Genomic DNA, 22132 nt, shown 5'->3' with positions numbered 1-22132 from the left:
AACACAATAAAAAGAGGTATAGAGAAGACAAACATAAAGAGAATATTTAGATACATTTTACATATCATTGACCTGCTACATGCAAACACAAATAAATTCTATAATGGAAAATTAGTCAAGGAAGCAAGAGTAAGAAATTCAAAGCAGGTGATACTCATGATAATTGCAGATCATTAGGACAGAATTCCTCAGAGTAGAGCCACACAACTTCTGTTGGCTCACATGCTAAAGCAGCTGCAAAGAAGTGAGACTGTGTTTTATTTCCCTCACTGAAACTTGTTTTTATTAACATGATTCCTTTCTGGCTAAAAAAATGTTTAATTCTACTCTTCTGACTTTAGGGAGTTATACAATTTTATAAGAGATACTGATGAAAATAATCACAAACATATACTTCTTTCATGCATGGAGAATAAAGATAGTGTATAAACTTGTCATTATATAGGAGTGGGATTATGTGGGACCATTTATTTAAAGACCGTTTATTTAAACACTGCAATGCAAGTGTTGAAATAGCTTTATCATTTCCTAGACAAGAAAGCCACCGTTTCAGGAAAGTCTCCATGGAAAGCTCAGAGTACATTTAGATTAGTGAAAAAAGAAATGTAGTAATACACTTCACCAAAATGGCGCACCAGCCACATTCCATGTTTCCAGAGATTGTACCGCATGTTGCAGTCTTGCTCTCAAGGAATTTCATTCAATCCCCATTTTGAGACAAAGGCTATGTATAAAGGTCATCATCCTCCACTTGCTATTGAAGGAAATATGTGGGTGTCAAATTCCTTTTAGATAGGATTGAAGAGCAAAAACACCACTATTTTATTCTGTGACTGTGCAAATATTTTTATTGAATAAGTGATAGGATCTCATACTTGGGACATTTGTTCTCTTGGTTGATCTAGTGGGCAGGAGAGACTTGGTATACTTTGCCTATTTTTCTTATTTGCTCACTTACATCAAGGCAGGAGAATTTAGAAGCCATCATCCTTTAAGAAGGCTGCACCTGATTGTCTAACTCATATCTTTCCTAATATCATGGGTTAGTCAAGATAGAACCATTCTTGAATATACATTTGTACAGATCTCTGTAGTATGTATTGTAGAAGTTACCAGGGAAGTAAGTAAGATCTTATTCTAAGGAGTTAATTCCACAAAATACAGAACCAGGAGTCAGAACTTAGGTTTATAACTATAAGACTAACATAAATCCTATTACATCACAAATTATCAAATGATATAGAGAAAGGAATATTTCACTCACTGTTTTAATTGAGCTTAATCTTATGATGAACAGAACATTTTCTGAGGCTCATCCAAAGGCCATATCACAATCTACAAGAGAATAAAAAGGTATTTTTTATAGATTTACATTAAATATATTAAAATATATTTGTAATTTTATTATGATAATGAAGCCTAAAAGGCTAGTTTGAAATTACCTTTTTAGGGAATTTTCCTGTTATATAGTTTTGAATCCTTGAAAAAGTGCTGTTTTCTGAGTTTTCTAATATTTATTCTTTACATGATTTGAATTATGTAATTTTAGAATTAGAAAAACAGCCATTTATCATTTGTGTGTTGCAGAGAAGCAGAGGACAGAAGGGCTGATAAAAAGATTGAATAATACCTAGACTCCAAAACTATCCTCCTAGACCACAGTTTAGTGAACACTGTATCACAGATTCACAGAATATTAAAGAAAGGACTTAAAGATCACCTAATCTAACCTCGCCATTTTTACAGACTTGGAAACGAAAATGAGGGGATTAAGTGGCTCATTCACATTCAAAAGCAAGTTAGTAACCAAACCTGAAGTCAAACTCAGATATTCTGTCTCATGGTTCAGCTTGTTTCTCCAAGTCACCTTAGTTCTCTACATAGTATAGCTTAATTTTTAATTTTTTTGAAAAGGTACTATAACCACATGGTTCTTTTATAAAAGGTATAGAGTAAAAAAGTACATTTTTTACTCCTTTCCTCTTTTATTTACTTTCTATTAGCTCTTCTCTCATCGCATCCTCATCCAGGTAACCTCCTTCAAAACACTGCTCAAAATCACTACCACATTGAGGTCTCCCTTGCACACTCTACTTAAATCAAGACCCATACCTTCAGGACTCTGGACCTCATTTACCTACTTTAATTTCTCCACAGAACCAATCGCCCTTTACCATATTATATATTCTACTTTTTTTTTTTTTTTTTTACTTATTATTTATCTCTCCACACAAGAATGCACACTACACAGACGGAGTCTTTGTCTATTTCTTTAACTGCTATGATTCCCAGTGTTTAGTGGGAACTAAATAAATATTTGTTGGATTGAGCTAAAAATCACAGGAACAACTGTGTCCCTGCTTGTGTGTTTAATGTATGACTCCTCGAATATTCTATAATTTCTGTTTTCTGAATAACGGTGTGATGCTATTTAGTACATGGGTATTCATAACTATTACATCTTCATTGTGAATGTACCTTAAATAATTGTAAAGATCCTCCTTTTGTACTACTTCATGTTTTCACCATGAGTTCCATCTTAGTTGATAATAAAATTATGACTCTATTTCTTTTGATTTGCATTTGCATGGTTTTCTTTTGCCTATCCTTTTATTTTCATATTATCTTGTTATGTTTTCTGGATTTTTTTACCAATGTTTTTTGTACACTTTCACTATATGGCCTCTTTGATTTTGGTGTATGTATATGTGGTGTGTCTGTAGGTGCAGGTGCATGCATGCATTTAATGTTTAAGAATATTTTTTCCTATTGTTATAATCTTAATACCTTTATTTTTGATTAATTTAGATAGTGTCTATTAGTTCTTGATAATAATAAAATTGGTACATTTTCTTCTTTTCCCTCTCCTCTCTCTTCCAATGTTTATCATTTTTACTCTTTTCCTTTGTACTGTTGAATGTGCATAAACTTATATTACTTGACTTGCCAAATTTAAGTGATATATTTAATGTTTAGGTATTTTAGATGAGACAATCAGTAGAACTTGCTGTACAGCCAGTTCATTTATTTCCATTCTCCAATGAATTTTTGTTTCATATTTATAGTCAGAGGTTGGAAAGTTGGTGAGAAAATAAGTTATTATACAAATTTGGAAAATTGATAACCCATGTATATTGTTTCTATTTTTGCTACAACAAATTAGCACAAACTTGGTGACCTAAAACAATCCAAATTTATTATCTTATAGTTATGGAGGTCAGAAGTCCTAAATCAGTCTTTGTGGTCTGAAGTCAAGATTTTATTTTAATAGGGCTGATTTCTAAGGGTAGCTCTGTGGGAGTATCTGTTCCCTTACCTTTTGCAGCTTCTAGAGTTGGCCTGTATTCCTGAGTCCATGGCTCTTTTCTCCATTTTCAAAGCCAGAAAAGTAATATCTTCAGATCTCTCTCTGCTTCAGTCAAAACATCACCTTCTCTGACCTTGATCCTGCCTCTATTTTATAAAGACATTGCGATTACTAGTATTGGGCACATCTTGATGACCTGGGATAATTTTCCCCACCTCAAGATTTCTAATTTAATTACATCTACAAAGACTTTTTGCTATATAAGGTACAATATTCACAGGTCCAGGGATTAGGATGTGGATGGACAGCTCCGAGGAGGCATTATTTGGGCATTACTCAACCTAATATACTGTTAGACAGTGTAAAAATAGTTAATAAAACTGTTGCTGTAAATCGAAACAATTTAAATGTACCCAATGATCTTGTGATCCAAGCAGAATGGAAGGTTAGGCCATGGTTCTAGGAAGAAGGTCAGAGCACATTTTTGTTGCTTTTAGCTGCACATGATAAGATACTACAAGAAAAAGATGAGCTCAGAAAAGCGAGAGCTTTTTTGTTTAAAAAATTTTTTAATTGAGGTAAATTAACATAATAGTATATTAGTTTCAGGGGTACAACATAACATGCATCACCATACATAGTCACAAAATTAAATTTTTTTTTCCTTATGATGAGAACTTTTAAAATTTACTCTCTTAGCAATTTCTAAGTAACAATAGTATTATTAACTATAGTTACTATGCTCTATATTATATCCCCATGACTTATTTATTTTACACCCCAAAGTTTGTACTTTTAGACCCCCTTCACCCACCACAGGAGGGCTTTTTTCAACTCTAAGACTCAAGAGGCCTTGCGTGTTTCTTAAGTAGCTGCCATAACCATAAGATCACACTTTGCTAGACAGTTCATTGTCCCTGAAAGGACGATACCATGTAGAGAACACCTGGACCCACACACTTGCTTTTTGAAACAGAGCTTCCCCAGCCAAACCACACATTTCTTGAGTATTAAAGATTATTGTCTTAACCACTGATTTTTTTGCATGATTGTGGTAATGGGTAAATTACACATATTATATTTCACATATTTATATTTTGTCATCTGTAAATGATATTCTTTGGCTTCCAGATATTTCAAAAGAGACAATAAGGAAATTCTTCCGGTCTTTTTCTACCTTCTCTTTCCTAATTTTTTCTTTTATCGTTTCTTTATCATCAGGGAACATACCATTGCCTGCTCTGACTTACCCTAATCTTTGCATTCATTTTGCAGTTAAATATATTCAATGCTTCTAGTTTTCTTGTCATGTTTTCAACAATCTTTCCTTAATTAGCTGAAGTCTCTTCCTCTAGTGGTTTGCTTAAAAAGTCCTCTTGGGAGTAAAATCCCATTTCTTGCACATTTAAAACAATTATCTGTAAATTTTATACTTGGGTACGGTTTGTCTGAACATAAAATCCGTGGTTCATGCTTTCTCTCCTTAAGCATCTTTTAGGTAATTGCTACACTGACTTCTGGTATTGAAAATTCTGCGGAGAAATTGGAAACCAGCTTCATTTTTTTCCCTAAGTGTCGTGATACTTTTGCTTGTCTCTGTGTCTTTAATTTTCATTGTTTTTAATGAACTATGTCTTGACCTGTTCTAGGTCAGTTTCTTATGACACAGGGTGTTTTTTTGTTGTTGTTACGAAAAGACAAGCCTCTTTTATGATTTTTCTTTACTGTGGCAAAATATATTTAACATAAAGTTTACCATTTTCACCATATTTCAGCGTACTGTTCAGTAACATTAAGTACATTCACATTGTTGCGCAACCACCACCATCATCCATGTCTAGAATTGTTTTCATCTTCCGCAACTGAGACTCTGTGCCCATCAAATCCATTAAACCTATTAAACCCATTCCCTTCTCCCTCCAACTCCTAGCAATCACTATTCACCATTCTAATTTCTGTCTATGAATTTGACAACTTTAGATGCATTACATAAGTGGAATCATACAGTATTTGTCCTTTTGTGATCTTTCATGAATTTAAAAAAATTATATATATATAATTTATATATATAAAATTTATATATATATTTATATATATTTATATATATAAATATATATTTCTGCTTTTTGTTTTGTTTTGCTTTCCTCCTCAGTGACTCGAATTATGCATATATTGGGAATACTTCCAGCTACTGCAAATGGCTAATATTATAAATTATTTTAAAGTCTTTACCTTTCATTTTTCATGCTTCTATCTTCTATCTTACTTGTTATGTTTTGTTTGTTTGTTTGTCTGTTTTAGTGACCATTCTTCTTTGTGGCCTTCATGTTTATTTTGGCAATTATTTTTTATACTTCTTTTCTGAGGTAAGACAGTTCATGTTTCAGCTCACAAATTTTCTTGACATCTTTTACTTGAGTTCTTGTGTTTTCAGTCTAATGTTATAGAGGCTCTAATTTCTTGAAGCAGTTTTTTTTTCAGTTCATGCTGAAATATTTGTTCATGATTTTCACAAGCACCATAGCAGTGTGTTTACTCTGCAATGTTCTTTATGCTTCATTTGGTATATTATCTTTGTATAGATGCTTTTCTAGTTCCTTTTGTATTACTCATCACTGCATGAGTAGGAGTTTTACTGGACAGTTTATTTGCAGGAAGTTTCTATAGAGATAGATATTCCATAGTATTTTTTAAAATTTCAAAATCCAGATGACCTCTCCTCTGCTGACAAATAACTTTCTGGATTGCTTTGTGCTAAAATTTCTCTTCTGGGAAATTTTATTTGGCTCTCCCTCCTCTGCTTCTTTCATCCAAACCACTTCAGGTCTGGGTCGAGAGCAGGTTTGCCATCAGTGCTGCTCAGACCTGTTCCCACTCTCATTACTGCAGGAAAAAAGAAAATCTAACAACAAAAAGGTATAGTTTCCCAATTCATAATGAGCCACTCACCTTCAGGAAATATACTTTTGCTGGTGCCTACTGAAATGTGCTGCCAGTGAGAAATTCTATAACTCTCATACTATTCTCTGTAATTTCTTCTCATGGCTTTTCTTCAATACATACATTTCAATTCTGCTTCCTAGTTTCTCTGAAAATGTAGCTCAAGAGGTTTTCATGATCATTGTGGCTTTGCATGTTTTTAAGAGTAGAATGGGAACTTAGGTGCTGACTTATGCAGAAAGATTTCTTTAATCCCTTCTTTTCTGAGCTCCAAAATATAATTTAAATTTCAAATTAGGAAATAAATAGCCTTCATAGTATATTATACAGACTTGAGGTTAGGTTCTATGACATTATCTGTAGTGTGCTTCATAGGTAACTTCTAATATTATCTTTGTATTTATCTTTTTATTCACTCCTATATTCCACAAAGTGTTTGTCACAATATTTGTTACATAAGTGCTTAACTAATGTTTGTTGGAATCGAATAGATGAGTGAATAGTAGATATTATATATCAAAATAATGGTGAATTTTTTAAAGCTTATCTTACACAAAATTTGATAACTTTTCTCTCTACTCAAGAATTTTTGCCTACTTAACTCTACCTAACCAGTAAACATTTTATCTACCCAACTATTTCTCAACTGATTTTGTTTAAATTTAAGAGAAATAATTTTAAATATGACCATTGAGTGACTACAAATTTAGACAATACTAGTGCTGACTTATAAAGATAAATCCTATATGCTATGAGAAGTGCATTTTACCTTACTAAATAGATTAAATTTGATGTGCCAAATAAACAAAACTATGATATAATAAATGTTTTACATTTATATCTGGATCTGAGAATTAGCATCATTTACTTGCAACATTTAAATTTATCTGTTTCTTTTCACCTAGTTCAATAGTTTACAAAGTTTCACACTCTGGACAAGAGCTGATCAATAAAGAATGGAAATTTTGCTATTTGCTTAGCAGAGGACACAATGTGCCTTTTTATGGACTTCCTCCAGCAGTTACATGATTGTTTATTTTAACTTTTTAGTTTTCTTGCTCCATCTTAATGTAACATTTAAATTAACATGATATTAAAGAGGTAATTTGTGTAATTACAAAGAGTTTTCTAATCTCTGGATTTACACTGATATATAATCTTCTCAAGATGAAATAAAAGCTCTTGGTTAGTATGCTGGGTAAGAAGATGTCAATTTTCAGTTACCATCCAGTATATAGCACCCCCACTGAGCATGAATACTATATTTTGTATTAATTATTTTAATGTAATTGCTTTTTTATTAATCTTAATACTTAACAAATGAGATCATATCTGCAACGAATTTTTTAAGAAGCTTTGTAGAGGTTTATCATCACCATCACTCCCCCCTGAATTTTATTACAACAAATATAAAATTTATTTTACATTCTTCATCTTTGCATATTTAAAAAGATTTTAATTCTCATTTCTTAAGAATAAAAATATTTTGTTGGTAAAAGCTAAGGACATCAGTTCTTAAATGTGATATTAATATGTATTACTCCAAGAATATTTACAGTGTCAAATACGAAGGCATTATTTGACTTATTTCCATTAAGAAAAAATACAGTGTTTCCTCATACTCCATTTTGTTATATGAGGAATATATATGTATATGTATATATTTAGCTGAACTCCAAAATAAATAAATAAATAAATTTTTTTAAAAAAGAAAATACATTTTATTATAATTCCTTATGAAGTTAAAAATGGAGACAGACCCTTCTAAATAAAGGATCATAAAACAACAAAGGGCCATTCTATTGAAAATAAAATAAAAGCCACATGAATTAATTCTGGAGATCTAGTGTATAACGATGTAACATAAATACTGCATTCTTGAAGTTTGCAAAAAGGGTAGGTCTTGTGTTCTTACCACACACACACACACAAAAGTAACTAAAGTAACTATGTGAAATGATGGATATGTTATTCAGCTTGATTGTGGTGATTATTTCATAATGTATACATATATTGAAACATCAAGTTATATACCTTAAATATATACAATTTGAATGTGTCAGTTACAGCCAATAAAGAGGAAAAAAAGATAGGATTTTAAAAAAAGTGAATTAGTCAAGCCAGCCTACTTGGATTGGGGGGATTACACAAGGCTGTGAATACTAGAAGGCAGGAATTATTGGGGGATTCTAGAGACTGTCTATTACAGTAATCAAGGGTGATCCTAGTGACATTAATTTAGATTTTATGATTCTCCCAGTTCTAATTTTTTAAAACTGTATTAAATTTAAATATTAATATACACATACTCATATATATTGTAGCAAGCATTCTATAAAATACAGATACATATTAATATATTAATATACACATACTCATATATATTGTAGCAAGCATTCTATAAAATACAGAGATACATATTAGAAACTATTAGAGTTCAGTTTCCATACTTATTTTACTCCAGAATGTATTCATCCTGTACAACCGAAACTTTTTACCCCTTGATCGACATCTCTCCATTTCTCCCTCCTTCTAGTTCCTTGGCAACCATCATTATACTCTCTGCTTCCAAGTTTAAGTTTTAAAAAGATTTTGCCTTCCATCTGAAATGTTCCACCACTCTCTGTCTCTCTCTGCCTCTATGTCTCTGTCTGTCTGTCTGCCTCTCTCTCAGCCTCTCTCATTTCTTGTGCTGAGCCAAACGCACTGCCATGTTGTCAGCAGCTCTGTGGAGACGCCCCTATACCACGGTAAAGAAATGAGGCCCTCATTTCCACAGGCTGCAAAGTATTGAAGCTTTTTGATTACTACTCAAGCAGCTTAGAAGTGGCCATTTGAGCCCCAGCTGACTTTGAGATGTAGCCCTGACCTATAGCTTGACAGCAACCTCATAAGAGACCTTGACCCAGAGTCACCCAGTTAAGTTATACCCAGATTCCTGATTCACAGAAACTAAGACATAATAAATTTTTGTTGCTTTGAGATGCTAGGTTTTGGTGTAATTTATTATGCCGTGGTCAGTAAGTCATACAATTACCAATAACCTCACCTCCCTAAATCAGATAATTTTTCTGACACAAGATTACTATGCTAACTTTTCATAGGCTATAGACAAGGGCTTCTTCATAAATACAAGATTAAATGGATCATCTAAACACTCATAATTTAAAAATATATTTTGTAAGAAATTTTAGAAGTTAATAAAATGAAAGAGAAAAAAACTTCCTTTAGCACTTGAGATTATGAGCTATTTTCAGAATACATATATATTTCACTTGATGTGCTAGAGGTGTCAGAACTATATCAAATATTTTAAATAATCTTCGGCTCTATATTTTTCTAAGCTCCTACCTATATATACAGCTATATACTCAACATCTTTATCTCAAATTTAACATGTTTGTAACTAACATGATTATAACATGATCATTTCCTCTTCCAAACACACTCTTCTGTTTTTCCTGTCTTAGTTAATAGCCGTGTCACGTCTCTATTTCTGGACTGTAGAATGTGAGGAGTGATCAGTGGCAGTTCCTATTTTAAATACCTGATTTAGCATCATGTACAGAACACAAATAACTCCATCTTTAAGTTAATGCCATCTTAGCATCTGGGTGAACCTAGGACCTTGACCCTTTCCCCCTGGAATACATACACAGAGCTTTGAGCTCTTCACAAGACTCCCATTCATTCCCTCTCCAAAACAAGCACCCTCAGTATTTCTCCTACCTCACTCTGGAACAAAAGACTCTTGGCATCTGATCCTTTTGATCATCTATACATTCTCACTCCTTTAGCTATAAAATGCAGCATGTGGGTGGGAGTTGGGAAGGTGGAAAGTGCAGAGATCTATTTGTCTTGCTGCTTCCTGAGATGCTTCTGTACTCTATTTCCCTATTAAACTTTTTAAAACAGACAAGCTAAACTTGTCTGCCTCATTCTTTGGCTTATCAACTCTTATGGCATCTGGAGGCCACTTTGCCTACATGGCCTTTCACAAAACACATAATTTATATAATATAGAAGCATATTTTCATAGGGCTTCTAAATCAGTGGTCCTAGGTTATTGGGGCAGCCTTGCTATCATCAGTATATGATTTACATTTCTGGGTTCAACACTGACCATCTCTCACTAGGAAAAGAGAAAAGGCAAAGGAATAAAACACATGACCAAGCAATAGCATGTATCACGATTACTCACATGCCCCTGGCCAGAGTTTAGTCACAAGAACACATCAAACTGCAAGTGAGTCATAATCTGAGAAATGTGATCTCAAACTGGTTGGCCATGGGCCTAGTTAAAATCTGAATGGGCTTGGATGGTTTGGGATTAAGATTATAGACCCTTAGGGCAGACTGCCTGGGTTCAAATTCCTGCTCTACCATTTATGCACTGTGTGATCTTGGATGAGCTATTTTGCTTCTCTCTGTATCAGATTCCTTATATGGAAAGGATACATAATCTCATCCACTTCATAGAAAAATATTTATAAAGTATTTAGAACTGTACCTGGTATACTTTAGTGTTTTTCAATTAAAATAGGTGTTGTTAAACAGGAGATAATGGATATTGGTGGACAGTAAGCACTTAAATTTCTTTTTCATTCGTTATTCACATTTAATCTACCACCAAATTTTGTCGATTTTTCTAATTGTCTCCATGTCAACTGTAACTTCCTCGAATCTACTTTCCCTTCCTTTCATTCTAAAATCTATTTTCAACACTGAAAGCATGATCATTTTATTCTCCATCTATTATTCTCCGTGGTTTCTCAAAGCTTCTTATGGTTTTTGAAAGGAAGGAAGGAAGGAAAGGAAGGAAGGAAGGAAGGAAGGAAGGAAAAGGAAGGAAGGAAGGAAGGAAGGAAGGAAGGAAGGAAGAAATGAAAGAAGGAAGGAAGAAATGAAAGAAGGAAGGAAGAATCAAAATGTAAGAAAGGAAGGAAAGGAGCAGGGGAAGAAAGGAGGGAAGAAATGCTTCGCAAGGCTCTCTATGCCTGGCTTCCACCTATGCTTTTAGCTTCCTCTCTCCCAGTCTCTCAACACTTTACCTGAAAATGTCTTACTTTAGTTTACTTTGTAGATATACCATGCCTCCTCTAGTCACAATCTCCTTGCACATAATTCTTGCCCCCTGCAGGGAATATACCCACTTCACTTTCATTGACTTATTCTTTTTTTCAGATTTAAGTAATAACTTACTCTGTGAAGTCTTGGTTAACTACCTAGGTAAGGCCTGCTACTCTCAAAAGTAATATAATCATTCTTACAAAACACACATCATAGTTTGTGATAATGTAAATTTAGTGTTGGGTTGTTTTCTTTTTTTTAAAACAAAAATTTGCCTCTCACTATATTGTGAACTTTTAAATATGGCAGTTAGGACTGTTTTATTTTTTAAAATTTGATATCTAGCTTCTAGCTAATGCATGACACAGTAGGCTTTCAAGAAATACTTGTGATGGAAAAACTGAATACCTATAAAGAAAATTATATTAATGATGAACACATAGGAATAAGCTGTGGAGTTTGAACTCAAGTGTCTGTTAGTAGGCAAGGTCCAGAATTACATTAAGATGAACCATGCATAATAAATTAAAAATAACTCAATAAGAATGTTATCTTAAAAATGTACTATTACTGAAAACATTTCTTCTTTAAGCAGTGAATAGTGGTATTTATAAAATATTCTCATTAAAACAAGGCATTTCTTTTTATTCTTTAGTTTTAGAAAATGTATAAATATACATGAGTACAGTGAACCCTCATATATTCATTAGCAGCATCAGCAGTCATCAATATTTTGCCATATCTACTATTTAGTCTATCTATTCACCTTTGTTGGAATATTTTAAAGCAAATCCCCCCTAAATGAGATTAAATTTATAAATATTTTAATGTTTCTTTAAAATAACAATAGAGCATTTTTATACATTAACACCAATGGCATTATCACATCTAAAACAATTATTCAATACCCTGTCCATATCCAATACCCAATTCATAATCAAATATCCTCTGTTGTCTAAATTCATTTTGACATAAACTCAGGATCCAAATGAGGTATTTTTTACGTCAACTCAGGATCCAAATGAGGTGTACTCATTGTATTTAGTTATTATGGAATTTGAAATGTTTAAAAATAAAAAAAATGAAAAATTTCACTCACGTTAAGCAGAAGAAGCCAACCACAAAAGGACAAATACTGCATAATTCCATCTATCTGCAGTATTTAAAGTAATCAAACTGATAGAAATAGAAAGTAGAATGGTGGTTGCCAGGGGCTGGAAGAGGGAGAATGGGGAGTCATTATTTAATGGGTATAGAGTTTCCATCATGCAAGATGAAAAAGTTCTAAATCTGTTTTGCAATGATGTACATAGATTTAACAATACTGTAATGTACACTTAAAAATTGAGAGGGTAAATTTATGTTATCAGTTTTGTACCACAATTAAAAAAAATGAATGCGAAGCAAAAAAGGGGTGGGGCAAAGGACTCAAATAGACATTCTCAAAGAAGATATACAAAGGGTCAATAAGCACATGAAAAGATGGTCTACATTGTTAGTCATTAAAGAAATGCAAATCAAAATTACAATGAAATACCTCTTCACATCTATTAAGAAAAAAAGAACAAATATTAAAAGTATATGTTCAATAATAGATCTCACTACTTGGGACTCCATACCAGATTGCTAAGAATATGTAGATTTTGAATAGGCATATTTACTTGATTTTAGTTATCACAACCTTTGCAAAATAAAGATGGCTATCAATTTTTGAAATATCTTCCACTAAAAAGTGGAACCTATGTCTTTTCCTTCTGAATCTTTGACAGATTAAATAAGGCAGAAATGATGATGGTGTACTAGTTTTGGGGCCCAAGCCTTAAGAAACTGAAGAAGCTTCCACCTTTTGTCTCCTCGAATACTTTCTTTGCTAACCCTTAGCTACTATGGAAGAAATTTGACTATCCTGAGACAACTATTATGGAGATGCTATATATAGGTGGCATAGAGCCAGATAAACTCAGCATTCTGGCCACTTGAATCACGACACCAGATGTCTTAGACCACTTGAGCTGTTATAACATAGACTGCATGGTTTATAAACTACAGAAAGTCGTTTCCCACAGTTCTCGAGGCTGGAAATCCAAGATTAAGGCACTGGCAGATTCAGTGTCTCGTGAGAGACCACTTCCTGTTTCATACACAGCCATCTTCTCACTGTGTCCTCACATGGCAGAAGTGGTGAGGGAGCTCTCTGGGGTCTTTTTTTATAAGTGTCCTAATTCCATTCAGGAGGGTTCTATCCTCATAACCTAACAACCTCCCAAATGCCCTACCTCCAAATGCCATCATGTTGGGGGTTAGAATTTCAACATATGAATTTTAAGGGGACATAAACATTCATTCTTTAGCACCAGACATGTGAATGAAGTTGTCTTGTATCCTCCAGACAACCCCATCTGCCAGCTGAATAGCATTGGTGACCTTAGACAGTACCATATGTATCAGAAGAATCATCATGCTGAGCTCTGACTAAATTTATCGCTCACAAATTGTATTATAAAATGACTGTCATTTTAAGCTACCAAGTTTATTCATTAAGTAGCATCAGCTAACAGGAACCTTACAGGAAATAAGCTTTTCTCAGAACTGTCCTGAAACTTCTAATCCTTGTATAATAGCAGTAGGTCATAAATCACCTAAAATTTATTAAACATGTATAGTGGACCCCACTAAAATAATATAAGAATATAATTATTTGGCTTTGCCATTTTTTCCCTTTTGGAAAATCTCTCCCAAATCCTTATTCTAGAGTGAATTGATAACTAGTTTAACTACATCTTTTACCAATAATACTACAGGTTTTGCCTCTTTGTTTCCAAGTTCAATATAGGTGTATTTTAAATGAAGATCTTATAAAAATGTCCATCCAGATGAGGGTCAGAGACAGAGGAAGGAAAGATATAAAAGCTGGAGAGACATTAAATGTCTAGCAGTTAACTTCTAGATTGTTTTATGCTACATTAGGCCCTTATGTGGGCTTCTGTTTGCTCCAATTTGCAAAGTTGAACTAATTTCATCTTAATAGTAAAATCTGTGAGGAAAAATGAATTATTCTAGAACAATGTTTTCTAATACTTTTCCCATGAAGAGCTACTTTCTACTTGCAGGATACCGAAAGTCAAATGTTGAAAAGATTAGATATTTTTCATGGGGTTTTATCCAGAAAGTAAGATTTCAAATCAAAGAGGTTCTTCACAGTATCTAAGTCTGTGTATTGTACTTTATTGACAAGATGCTCCAATGCCCTTGAGAATCCTCTATGCTTATTCAAACAGACTACTTCTGTGTCTTTAGAAATACTGGTATATATAAAATTTTCCTTCCTAATTGTCCTTCATAAGTTTAATTTCTTTTCTCATAGGCATAGAAATTATTCCCTAAACAATTGTCACTAGTTTCTTCCTCAGTTGTATAAAAAAATCTAACATTTAATATTCTAGGACAAACTAATTTTTTTGAGTCACAAGTATTTTGTCTTTGTCTTATAGTACCAATGCATAAGTACTATGTTTTAATCTCTTCATATACTATTTCGATAGCTTTTCGTTTGTTTGTTTTATCACGTATTTGCATTTTAAACAACTTCATTTATGAACGGTGATCGAGCATAGGACCTGTAACCCAAGTACAGCATATTTGGTCCTCTTTCAAATAGACAAGAACATATTTCTCTTTGGAGTGATCAAAGGGACAGGGAAGTTGGCAAATTCCAGATCATGATTATGAGTTAAATATTATCCTGTTCCCTCAAGGCCAACTGCTGAAAGAATTCATTGGCTAAGAAACAGTCTCAGTTACTTTTTTTGGATAAAGTTTGTGTTTTAATTTTATTTTTCTGGACAGTTATAAAATGCACTTCTTTCTTGTGGTTCACAACTAATAAATTTCCAATATATATGTCAATGGCAGAATGAAAACATTAAAAATCATAGTGCATTCGCCAGGAATCAAATAGTTGGCAACCTGCTGAGGTATCCACATCTAGAAACCACACCTGAAAGGTTTGTGGTGATTCCCAACCAGCAGCAAGCACTAGCAAGTTTTCTCTCCGAACGCTCCTCATAAAAGACAGATACAGGGAATTTCACAATTGTAGATCCCTGCTTGTCTTCTAACTAAAGTATCAGGAAAGCATCAGCATGACACCTACAGCAAAAATAGTCACCTATTTAATTCATATGAGTAAAAAAAAAAAAAAGACCTTTTAATGAGCTTCCAAATGAGTCAGCTTGGTCTCATCTTCAGTAGGTGGGCAGCTGACTTCCTTCTTCTTTTAGGTTTCTCATAATATTTTACCTCCTTTCACAAGTCAAGGCCACATTCATGAACTAGGGGAAATAAAAAGCAGGTGCCCCTTATTGAATTCTAATTTAGTCTTTTGTGCTAAAATAAAGAAATAAATAAAAATAAAACAAACATAAACCACAAAACAACACAGTAGAGAGTAAAAGTAGGTTAGAGGCCTAGACTTGTTCTATTGAAATTCATGTACAATGGCTAGATTGTGTGTGACCCACTCTGTGTTGGCTGAGAGTTGCTTAAGAAGGCACTTGAGTCAGGTAGCAAAACATACCTCGTCGTACCACTGTGTGCAAATCTCAGGCTTTGAAGCTACGGGAGCAACAACAAGCACAAAACCTAAAATAATCTATGCTTTTATATATTTTAGAAGAGAGAAATCTCTACAGATGACAGTATGTAGGAGAGGTTTTGTGTCGTTTACCAGTTCTCTCACAGGCAGAAAAGAGTAGAAGAAAGCAGAGACATCGAGTGCATTTAATCTGGATTTACGTCTTTGGAGTCAGAATAGTCTGAAATGAAATCCTGGGTGAGCCTCATAGCAGCTGGCATTGCCTTGGGGCCTGTTACTTAACTCTTAGCCTCACTTTCTTTACCTCTATAATGGGGATCAAAGAACATGAATATTGTATTACAGGAGTAAAATAAATTTTGAGCAGCATGTTTCACATTACTAAATCTGAGTTTAAGTTATATAAACTTCTATTTTAAATGAAGTGATTTTACTGAACTGGAGCTGACAACACCTTAGGAAAAATTTAATAGCTAACATCAGAATGGGAATTTCCTTAAATGGTAACATTTCCCGCCCCCCGAACAGAACTTCTGCTAAGCTTAAATTGTCATGTTATTAAAAAAGATACAGTCGGCTAACTTATACTAAAACTTAGAACCCAAACTTGAAAATGTTTCAAGATATTTGATTTTTTTATCCGATTGTTTAGTGGGGCAATTTATAGCTACATGGAATGCTAAACGGGAGACATAGGTAAGCCTTGCCTAGTGCATGCTGACCACATATATTTGTAATCAAACTAAGCTAATTGCAACTTTCTAAATTTCCCAAATATACTTTATTAGAAAACAAACAAACAAACAAACCTGAGACATTGTTAACTGCATGAGGATTATTTAAAATGATATGAAAGGACTAAAAAAAATATAATGTAACTATGACAGTGTAATTTGAATAAGTAATAAGTCAACTGTGCTTGGATTTTTTGTATATTGGCATTTAAAATTCTAAGCAATAGTGTAAACTAACATTTTATAGAATATATAAAACATTATTCTACATGATCTTTGAAGTGGGTGTTTCCAATTGTGCGATATATTTCTTTTGATTATTCTTAGTCTTAAACGTCTTGTACTTCAGCTTTAGTTATAAGATTTTTCAAAACAGAGGTACTAAATATCTCTGTGCATATATTCAAGCTCTTCTAAAGGATTAGATTCAATACTTGAGCCTTCTGTGAGAAAACAATGTAAACAATAAGAACAAATAATAGCAACTGGAAAAACAAAATATAAAAGAAATAGGGGACTTGATTTATAGAAATCTATTTTTTTATATATATTTATTGTACTCCTTTGCAATGGGAAGTGTTTGCAAATTTTTTTCAGGGAGCTCGTTTCTACTAAAATAATGATAACTAGCAGATTCATCTTGTCCTTTACCTAGGAATAACTCTATATTGCTTTAGCCAGAGTTAAAAAGAAATAATATGTAAGCATCATCTGGTAACTCTACCCATGCATCCTTATCTAATTATAATCCTTATTAGCATACTACTTTACCCCAAAGCTAGAATGAGATAAGAAACAGGGAAAAGGAAGGAGGACGACTAATGAACCATAAAAGTTTCTTTATGGTTTATTTTTTAAAAAACTAATCTTATAATAAAAAAACTAAAATGTCTAGATTTTTGGAGAAACACTGTCATTTAATCACACGGCTTAGAGCAATAATATGAAGCATGGCGGATAAAGAGAGAAAATCATTGAGATCAAAAAGAAGATGAGAATGAATTGTAAAATCCCATTAGAAAAAAGGAAGCAAATGATAAAGAGAAAAAGCAGTTCATGACTTTAAAGACTGTCATTGAATAAAGCCCCCTGCTTCTAGAATCATCTATCAGTTTAGCATTAAGATGTCGGTCTGTTGCACAACAGTCCCCTGAAAAGAATAGAGATTTTTTAAAAAACAATATCTGCTGAACACAGAAAAAGAGACTATTCTAAAGTAGATTTCCAAACATAGTAGAAATCTAATGGTGACAAGTTGAATATCAAAGGCTTGACTTTGGCCAAAAGGAAATAAATAAAAATTTAAAGGCTTCGATTTGATAGTTACATTTAAATAGTGGTTCAGTTTACATTAAGCATATAACATGTAGTTATAAGGAAAAATATATAAAGAATATAAGGAAACAAATGAATATAATGAGATGTGTTCATATTTTATTAATTTCAAAAGAAGTAGGAATGTTGAAATATAAAGGCGTTTTGTTATAAAATTACATTCATAACTGTCTATAAAATATACATAGAAATTTATCCGCAGCTGTTTAAGTAAGTGAGGATGAATACTGGGAAAAGTGAATAAGCAAATTAGTTCCATAAAATGTAGGAAAACAAGACAAGAAAGAATGATCACACCTGGTGGTTACACTTAAAATCAGGTGGGAAAGGGTCCAGCCATGTGTGGCAAGATGATGAATTAATTGTTTTAGGAAGAAGGTGACTGCATAGTCTAATTAGTCCATGATTCTCAATGATGAAACTCCTGAATACTCATTGCATTATTAGGAAGATGTTAAGGAAGATGTTAAGGGAGTTAAATAAATGATAAACCGAAGTAGGCATCATTTGAGCAGCTGTTGATAGATGTGGCAGTGACAAAAGGAGACGGTGGAGAAAGAACCTGGGACAGAGATGGAAAGAGAAAGGAGAGGCCACTAGATCTCTGGAATGGATATAGGCAGAATTCCTCACTAGCTCAGGGGCCCCGGAAAGCTTTTAGGTTCTCTCGTGAGTCATGGAAAAAAGTAAAAGTCGCTGCTTCCATGCTAGCTGACTATATGAGGTATGAATAGGAAGTGGTCTTTAAGGTAGAACTGATTTGGTAACAGTGCCTTGGAATTTTGTAAGGGTTTAGTGCTTGGAAAAAGATACCAAGTGGAGGAGGGTCATGTGAGGCATCATTTATGATACATTTACCTATTTACATCAATAGGTACTTACTCAGTGTTTATTCTTCTTCGTTTTTAGATGGATAAATGAAAAAAAAAAGATAGATCTATATCTTTATTTATATCTGTACATATACATTTAGTTTTAAGCAAGTCATCTAATCTTATCCCTACATTTTCTTTAAAATGATTATAACAATGCTTATTTATGTTCCCTTTCCTAGGAATCAAATATTTGGTGATCTCTGAGGCACCTATGCTGTAATTAGAAATCATGAGTGAAAATGCTTTGTGTTCCTCCCAGGAAAGACTCACTTTAAAGTTATCATTGCTTCTATTGTATCTTTAAAGTGTCTTCTTGCCTCTGCAGGATTTTATATAATCCAAAGTGCAGACAAAAATGGGAAAATCATGACCTAAACAGCAAAATAGCATTTAAGCTTAGCTCCATTACATTACTTAAGGACTTGCTAAGAATAATAGACGCCAAAATAGTACAAAACTACCACTACATTAAGGGATCATGCAATATTCATCACTCCAGATAAAATAATGCATAATAGAAGCATTCAGCACTTTCTATGCTAGTATACTTTCGGTTTTGGCTGATGGCTTTTGAGCCATTGTTTAAGTGTACCAACTTCGAGGGAGATAATACATATTATTAAACCATTATCCGTATAGCCATCCATTTTTGGAAGGTCTAGTAGTGTTAGGCTTAGACATTTCAATTAAATTAACCATTCTGAGTCCTATTCCACAGAGTAATTATTGGAAAGATCAAAAACTGAAACAAAATTTTATTTTAATTGCCCTTTTACTTAAAAGAACTTTAAGTAGAAATTGACAACATGGTATTAGGTTTAGTTGGCATTCGTGAGTTTCACTCTATTAAATGCTAGAAGTGGCGAGATTTATGTACATTAAAAATGTTCATATGAATTGAGTCATATAAATACATTTTCAAGGAAAGGATAGTAAAATATAAATAAATATAGTAAAATATAAATAAAATACTACAAGCTCTGACAAGATTATAGTCTTTGACTCTCAATTTTTACTTCTTTCATGACCAAATTAATATCAGGTCCTGGATTTCTACAAGGGTTGTTTGTATTTGTTTAAGAAACCCCAAATTCATGACTGCTAATATGGCATATAATTGTCCACATAAAATGGAATAAAGCATTACTGAAATATTTAAGTGATCCTTTAGACACTTAATGGGAAATATTGTTTAGCTGATAATGTCAAAGAATAGAAGTTCAAAAACTCTTGACTGAATTCAATCGAATCTCAGCAAAAGTGTTTGTTGGAAAACTCATTCATTTGCTTAAGTGACTCCTTTTTGCATACTGACCTCTATAGTCATTACTCAGAAAAATTGCACATCACGAAAAGGCATTGGCCTCTGGAGTTTGTTTTGAAGTTTCTGAACCTCAAGTATTAAATCAATGAGTGCTGTGGTCCACTGCAAAGCATTTCATTTCAGAGACATTTTATAAAAGTCCATTTTGCATCCCACAAATCAGTCAGTTTCCAATCAAATTAAACATTCTTTGGAAGATCTTCTGCTCTATAGTAAAAAATATGTGTTAAGAAATTACTTCCAGAAAGAGAGGTGGGGAAGCATTGTATTGGCATGGTGTTTACTTAGAAAATTTAATAAAATTATCTGAATACCATTGTATGCATGTATATGTATATATATGGACACACACACATATATATTCACATACATATAATATATACTATATATGTATACATATGCATACATACACACATAGATAGATGGCTAGATAGATTAAATAGATAGATAGATGATAGATAGATAGATAGATAGATAGATAGACAGACAGACAGATAGATTTCTACTGAAGTAATTTTTTTTGGATGTGCCATAAATAATTTTTAAATCACATATAATGGTTCTGTTTGCATATACCCTCAGCTGGGGTCCCTAACCCCTGGGCCATGGACCAGTACCAGTCTGTGGCCTGTTGGGAACTGGACTGCACAGCAGGAGGTGAGTGGTGGGCAAATGAGCAAAAGCTTCATCTGTGTTTGCAGCCGCTCCTCCATGCTAACATCACCTCCTTAGCTCCACCTCAGATCACCAGGCATTAGATTCTCAAAGGAGCACTGGTCCCTGGTGCCAAAAAGTTGGGGACTGCTGCTAGGGGAAAAACCTTAAGAAGATTAATCTAGGTTAATTGTCACCTATCAGGACTATACCATTTATCCCAGGTAATTAGCTAGAGTATAATAGAGTATTAGAATTAAAAATATTTTATCCCTTTCTGCCTCTTTAAACCTTGAATCATCACTGCTTATTCCAAATAGATTTTAATCTAGTCTCTGAACATATTCAGTTTGTTTTTGAGGAAAATGGTCTGCCCTGTGAATCTAAAGTTCAAGAGTCTGAGGTTCGTTCTGCAAGTTCCCAGGCTTCTGATCTTTCCCTCCTTTGTATAAAGAGTATGCTGGAGAGACAGCTGCTAAGATCCCATCTGATTCTTGGATGTTATGAACATCTCACTCCCTGAGAACCGGGAAATCTATTTAAATCCTATCCTGCGCTTGCTGTTAGAAGGTTATTCCTTGGGTCCCACCGAAACTTATCCCTCTGTACTTTCAGCCTCCATTCTCTGAGTTATTTCTTAGTCTTCATAGTCTTAATTAGAATCTAAATCCTTACACTACTCAGGAGCAGGTTCTAAATTCTGATACTCTTTCAGAGCCAAGTCATTCTTATTTATGTACAGCAATATTCTTTTGATGAAAGTGAAGTCAACCTTTGGCTCCCTTCTTAAAGAAACTAAAACAAAAGGGGCCATCAAATACGCTCTCTGCTGGATTATACAAACTATTATGTATGATGGAGGAGACCCCCATCAGTAGGCATGGAGATCACCTGGAATGTCCAGATGGTTCCTCAGAATGGGAGTTTTCAAAAGACCATTGCTAGACATATGTGTCTGGTTAGAATGTTTAACCTTCATGGTCTTTAATCATGTAGCATTATGCGAAATGCCACTGGCTGAATGGCTTGATGAAGCGTTTTGAGGCTGTAGAGTTTCCAATCTCCTGGCCACCACCAGAGGCCCTGCAGCCACTGGGTCCCTACAGTATGAATGCCTTGCTGTTGGTCTATGAGAAAAGAGGGCAGATGGGCGTCAGCCTTCACACTGTGTAGCATGGGCATAAGGAATGTAGTGATCAAACAAATGAGAGAGAGAGAGAGGGAGAGAGAGAGAGATCAACTACTAACTAGAGTGGCAAGGAAATACCTAAAAATACCTAAAGGGCTGTGATTCTGTTC

At 33.7% G+C, this 22132-nt stretch overlaps 1 long non-coding RNA gene across 20 annotated transcripts in view; it reads right to left on the bottom strand.

The window, feature by feature from the left end:
• LOC120598611 (uncharacterized) overlaps positions 1–22132 on the bottom strand; it is a 380220-nt gene that overhangs the window by 3561 nt on the left and 354527 nt on the right. For 18 of the 20 annotated variants that reach the window (XR_005651655.1, XR_005651652.1, XR_005651657.1 and 15 more), the window contains 2 exons: positions 3317–3453; positions 1265–1335 (listed from right to left, as the gene is read on the bottom strand). This is a non-coding gene — a long non-coding RNA (uncharacterized LOC120598611). The remainder of the gene's footprint in view (positions 1–1264; positions 1336–3316; positions 3454–22132) is intronic. The other 2 variants (XR_005651663.1, XR_005651662.1) reach the window with 1 other exon arrangement.

This window comes from Pteropus medius, unplaced genomic scaffold (genome assembly GCF_902729225.1).
Source record: "Pteropus medius unplaced genomic scaffold, Ma_sr-lr_union100, whole genome shotgun sequence".
NCBI lineage: Eukaryota > Metazoa > Chordata > Mammalia > Chiroptera > Pteropodidae > Pteropus > Pteropus medius.
Note: the sequence above shows the minus strand (reverse complement) of the source record. Positions and strands in the feature narration are given on the sequence as shown.